Genomic DNA, 6,113 nt, shown 5'->3' on the forward strand with positions numbered 1-6,113 from the left:
AAATATTTCACTACACTTCAATGTGTAACAGTTCAAGTGATTTACATTCTTAAAGGCATAGAGAACTTGGGTTAAGATGTTTATGTTCTCTTTGGTGGAGAGGAAACTGTTTGCCAAATTCTTTCCAGGTACCACTCATTAAAAAATTGAGTCTTTCTATTATAGCTTCAATATATTTATTATCACAACCCTATGGCAACCCTTCATTGCCATTGACCCCATGGCAATGAAAAATGTCATTTTGGTGGGCAGAACACTATTAGATCATTGTTCTTTCCAAGCAACCATAGAGAACACCTAAGAAATAGTCTTGATCCCATGGTCTGGTCTAGCCAAATTAATCCTATTTCAAGAAATAGTTGAATAAAAGCTGCTTTCTATGGCAGCAAACCATTTTTTCATTTCCCTAATTTTTTCCTGTGTACATATCTTTCTTTTGTGAAGAAATCCCTGGTGTTGGTGTCAATGTAAAAAATTACTATATTTTTCGGAGTATAAGATGCACCGGAGTATAAGACGCACGAAGATTTTGAAGAGGCAAATTTTTAAAAAAGTTTTTGCACTCTGCAGACCTCCCAAAAATGGCCCGTTTTTGCAAAAATGGGCTCTTTTTTAAAAAAAGGGCATGAATAGCCTTTAGGAGGCTTGTAGAATGCTCCTGGGGAGGGGACAAAAATGAGCAAAAACTGGCCCATTTTTTGTCCAAAAAAAGGGCATGCAGAGCCTTTAGGACGTTTATAAAGTGCTCCCGGGGGTTGGAGAGGGGCAAAAAAGAGAAAAAAAATGGCCCAGTTTTCACTCATTTCTGCTCTCCCCAGCCTCCAGGAGCACTCTATAAGTTTCCTAAAGGCTCTGCATGGCCATTTTGGTGAAGGGGGCAGAATTTCAGGAGGCAAAAAAAATCCTGTATTCAGTGTATAAGACGCACCTAGATTTTCAGCCTCTTTTTTGAGGGAAAAGGTGCATCTTATACTCAAAAAATATGGTACTCTCATGCTAATCATCCTAAATGGAAGGGGTTGGCCTGACCTAGTCAAATAGTAAAAACTCTCTAACTAGTCCTAAGTACAAAATAGGAATCCAAATATCAATAAGAAAGAGCATTAAGGAAGAGAAAGGGTAGGGATTGACTGGTGACTTTATTTTTTACTAGCTGATAACTTGGCATTGTCCGGGTATTTATTTATAGAGGGGAAATGTCTGGACCAAATGTAATTTCTAATGTTGGATTTTTCCCTTTACCAGAGGGAATCTCCTTGTGGAGTACTGTGAAGCCGCTACCATGGCAAATCACTGCACTGTACAATAGAAGCCATTTTATGGCAGTGCAGTAGAAGTCATTTGAAGGCTGTATCATAATAGAACACATACCCTGAGTGGTGTTAGGGATGTCTTACCCCCCCACAGTATTTGTTTCCAGAGAGTAAGTCATCTGTGTACCAGGTTTGGTTGAAATTGCTCGAGGCGTTCCAGAGTTTTGCTGGAACACACACACACACACACACACACACACACACACACACACACACACATATCTATATAGATGATATAGGTAGATATAGATATAGATATAGATATAGATATAGATATAGATATAGATATAGATATAGATATAGATATAGATATAGATATAGATATAGATATAGATATAGATATAGATATAGATATAGATATAGATATAGATATAGATATAGATATAGATATAGATATAGATATAGATATAGATATAGATATAGATATGACATCAAGTTGTTTTCAACTCCCAGCAACCACAGAGATACATTTTTTTCAATCTATGGAGATGCTCGGGTTGATCCCTAACCTGGTCATTCATGCCTTTTGATGATGTAGTTATCATCCCTGTAACTGAGTCTATCCACCTTGTTACTGGTTCTCCTCTTCATGTCTTTTGTTTCACCTTCCCCAGCAGAACAGCCTCCTCCAGAGAGCCAAATCTTTGCATTATGTGTCTTAAGTAGGGGAATTTGAGCTTGGTCATTGTATCGCCTTGAGTGAAAATTGGGGTTGGTTTATTCAATGATCCATCATTTGGAGCAGGTATACTTGTTAGTTATTCTTAGCCATGCTCTAGATCCCCACATTGCAGTGTTGTCTTCAGGATTCATGCAGCTCATCACATTAATCCTGAAGTTGTCAGCAAAGGCCACCTTCTCCCAAGATCAGTTTGCATTGCAGTGAAAGAAAAATGTACAAATGAGGACTCTTTTTGCTTGTGCCCCATACAATTTTGTTGCTGGTATTATAGAATTGCATTACCATTGATTCTTCTTAGATATTTTTTTTTTCTTTCAACCTCCCAGTCTATCCTATGTCCTTGGTAATTCCTAGTTCTGTGATGGTGAACCTATGGCACGTGTGCCAGAGATGGCATACAGAGCCTTCTCTGTGGGCATGTGCCCTGGCCAGGTGGTCTTTCTGGGGGCTAGAACGCTGGAAAACAGCCTGAAAATGGCCCAAAAGAGCCAAAAGCAGCCAAAAAGCAGGCCATTTTTAGGCCGTTTTCAGACCATTTTTTGAGTTGTTTCAGGCTGTTTTTCAGGCCATAGCACCAGAAAACAGCTGGAAAATAGTCCGGAAAATGGCCCAAAAGACAGCCAAAAAATAAGCATGTGTGCACCTGGTCTTCGGGCCACCTGGTCTTCGGGTTACTGGTGCTCCGGCACTTACACATACATGTACATACACATACATTCCAGTTTGGCACTCGGTGCCAAAAAGGTTTGCCATCACTGTCCTAGTGGATTTATCCAGGTATGTTTGGCTAACGTCAATCTTCCTGATGAAGAGAACTCAGCTTTCATCTATTGTTATATCTATGCACTTGTAATCGTACTGTGCTGGGTTGCAGAACTTATTCATATCTGATTTCTGAAAAGGTTTTTATATCCTGATGTATCCACACCGCAACCATGTTCCTCCTAGTTAATGGAGTTTCTGTGGGTATGTTTGAGGCAGAACTTAAGTTTCAGCAAAATGTGCTAAGTACACAGGGAAACACTTAGCTCAGAAATGTGAGATGGAAAAAGCCATGCTGGATCTCTCTGGGAAAAGAAGACAGATGATAGACTCTTGGAGCAGCAAAGAGAGAAAGACACATTTAAAACGTAAGAAGGAAAAAAAGGCAATATTAAGATATAAATGAATTAGGTTGCCCTATGCTTTAAAAACGCCCGGTGACAACCCTTCTTTAATAACAATATTAAAAGCTGTTGGTGTTGTTTTCCTCCTCCAGTTACATTCTATTTGTATGTTTGCAAATAGACAAAATCATGTACAAGTCTCAAATCATCTCTCCTCCTAAAAGAATCCAGACTTGGTAAGTAGTGCCCTTGTGTTGATAACTTGAGGTAGAAAGTTTCCTTGGTGTGGTGGCCCACCAGTGGAGCTGGCAACAGAATCGAACAGTGAGGAGGTTGGGGAGGAACATGGGTCAGTCCTGGAGACTGAGGAAGGCTCGGGCTCGGGGTCTGCGTCAGAGGCAGAGGTGGGGGCCAAGGCCATTTGACAGTTCTCAGCTGCCTTCGGAGCTAGATAGAAGTGAGGCAGAGGAACAGCTGGAGCAGTGTGCACATGTGCAGAGCTGCCAGAAGAAAAGAACAGCTAAGAAATCAGGGTCGACTTGGGAATAAAGTTACAGGCGGACGGTGAATGGCCCCTCCCATAGGAAATAAAAGAGGAGTGAAAGGGGAGTGGGCTTTTGCAGGAAACAATTTGTTTGTTCATTCGTTTGTTTCAGGAGTGTGAAGATCTGTCCATGAATCTCAGAGACTCTTTGCCAAGTCTTCCCTTGCACAGCACTGCATTTGGAAAATATTTACATAACAGCTTTCCAAGCTAGATAAGGTCTGTGGTCATAAATTCACCTTTGAAAGACTGTTTACCAGCCCTTTGCTGAATGTGAATGAGAGGAATTCACATTTGTTTAATAAAAGGGGCTTTGTTGGGACCTGGGATCTACCTCATGCTTTTTGGGGAAGCCTAGTCAGAACACTTGGGTCCTATGAGAAAGAAACAGAGAGAGAGAGAGGGAGGGAGGGAGATATATATATATTATTAAGTCAATTGACCATGTTAAATATATAAAACTGATACAAAAATTCAAATAAATATAAAGAAAACAGTAGGACATGTTCATAATAAGTCATCCTCCCTATATTAACCTCAATATGGTCTAGATATTCTGCAATTTTCATAATGACCTTTAATGCAAAGAGTGAAGTCTTACTAGTGATTTGCAGATTCGTTGTCTGCAGGCGATAAAGCTATTGGATTGTGCCCCAAGCACCAATAATTATTAGAATATAAACAATATTGGAATATAGGAATTCAGCAAGAATCACTGCTTATTTCTAAAAAAATGATAAGTTATTTTCTAATTCATTAAAAAGACATTGGGCCCCTAGACATAATTGCTTGATCCCCATGGAATTACTTCTCAGTAAACATGCAGAGGCTTGTACTGCAGAAGAGCCAATGAAGGATTAAGTTTCTACTTTGACGTGTGATTCCTTCCCCACCCCCCCAAATCAACAAGTTGTATAATGGGTTGTGTAAGATCCAACACAGCCGTGAAAGGTTACCTTTCCTTAGAGGTACATAGGGATTTCTGTGTATTTTCTGCACTTAGCATTCTAGGGAGTCATATGGATGCCACAAATCCCTTATGAAATGCTTTGCAAGAGCTTCAAAAGACAAGGTAAACAGTGTGTGTGTGTGTGTGTGTGTGTGTGTGTGTGTGTGTGTGTGTGTGTGAGAGAGAGAGAGAGAGAGAGAGAGAGAGAGAGAGAGAGAGAGAGAGAGAGAGAGAGAGAGAGAGAGAGAGAGAGAGAGAGAGAGAGAGAGAGAGAGAGAGAGAGATTGGGACACAGGAGAGCTTACACAATGCTTTTACCTAGAGAAGGAACATAAATGCCTGGCTTCCACAGAGCAAGCAAATGGAAAATAAGCTTTGCACTCACCGGAAAGCAAAAGACAGATCGGTTGATCATTTCCTCAGATCTGTTTGGAAAAGTTCTCCTAATATCAGTAGTGCCCATTCAGTCATCTTGACAAGTCATATCTATAATCTTGTCAACGTCTTATGTCATTTTCTGTTGACTATATTTATTTTTTCCCAGGTATATTATCTTGGTTGTGTGACATACATTGGTCTATTATGTAGCTATTAATGATGAGAAACATTCCCCTCAAAAGAAATAGTGACCCTCATTCAATCTCAGAAACATTATTCAACACAAATTTAGACTTCTGAGATGGATACATTATTGGCTATCCCTTTCTTTCTTTTTTAATGTCAAGTTGTTTCCAACCTTCTTAATAAATGTGGATAAGAATGTATTTTCAAAAAAATAAGGGTAGCAAAGCTGGAAATTTTGGGCTTGGACAACCTAGAACTATGCTGCCTACAGTCTGACACAAAATTTTCTGCTACAACGTCCTACCTGTCAACGACTATTTCAGCTTCAACCGCAATAATACACGAGCATACAATAGATTCAAACTCAAGGTAAACTGCTTCAAATTTGATTGCAGAAAATACAACTTCAGCAACAGAGTGGTCAATGCCTGGAATGCACTTCCTGACTCTGTTGTTACATCCTCAAACCCCCCAAAACTTTAACCTTAAACTGTCTACTGTTGACATCACCCCATTCCTAAGAGGTCCATAAAGGGGGCGTGCAGAAGCAGACCAGCGTGCCTATCACCACTGTCCTACAGTCCCCATTTATTTGTACTCATTTCCTTTGTTCATGTCAATGTTTATCCTTATACCTGTTATCTTTTACATGTTCGACAAACTAAATAAATATAGGGATAACCATTAGCTCTTAGCTGAGTGGCATAAAACCAAGATGATGAAAGTCTTTCATTTATACAGGCAATCCTTGACTTATGACCGATCCTGTAGTATTATTTTAACCTACGACCAATCTCTAAAAGGGAACATGACCTGGATTCAAAGCGCCGATGGTCGAGCCCCCCTCTGTGGTCACATGAGCAAACTTTGTTGCAGTTGGCAACATAGCTTCATTTACTGTCATTTGTAGTGTCCCACAGTGATGTTTTATAATGGGTTTGCCAAAAATTAGCAC

Source organism: Thamnophis sirtalis, unplaced genomic scaffold (genome assembly GCF_051295495.1).
Source record: "Thamnophis sirtalis isolate CommonGarterSnake01/CBP01778 unplaced genomic scaffold, rThaSir2_p1.2 scaffold_5, whole genome shotgun sequence".
Lineage (NCBI taxonomy): Eukaryota > Metazoa > Chordata > Lepidosauria > Squamata > Natricidae > Thamnophis > Thamnophis sirtalis.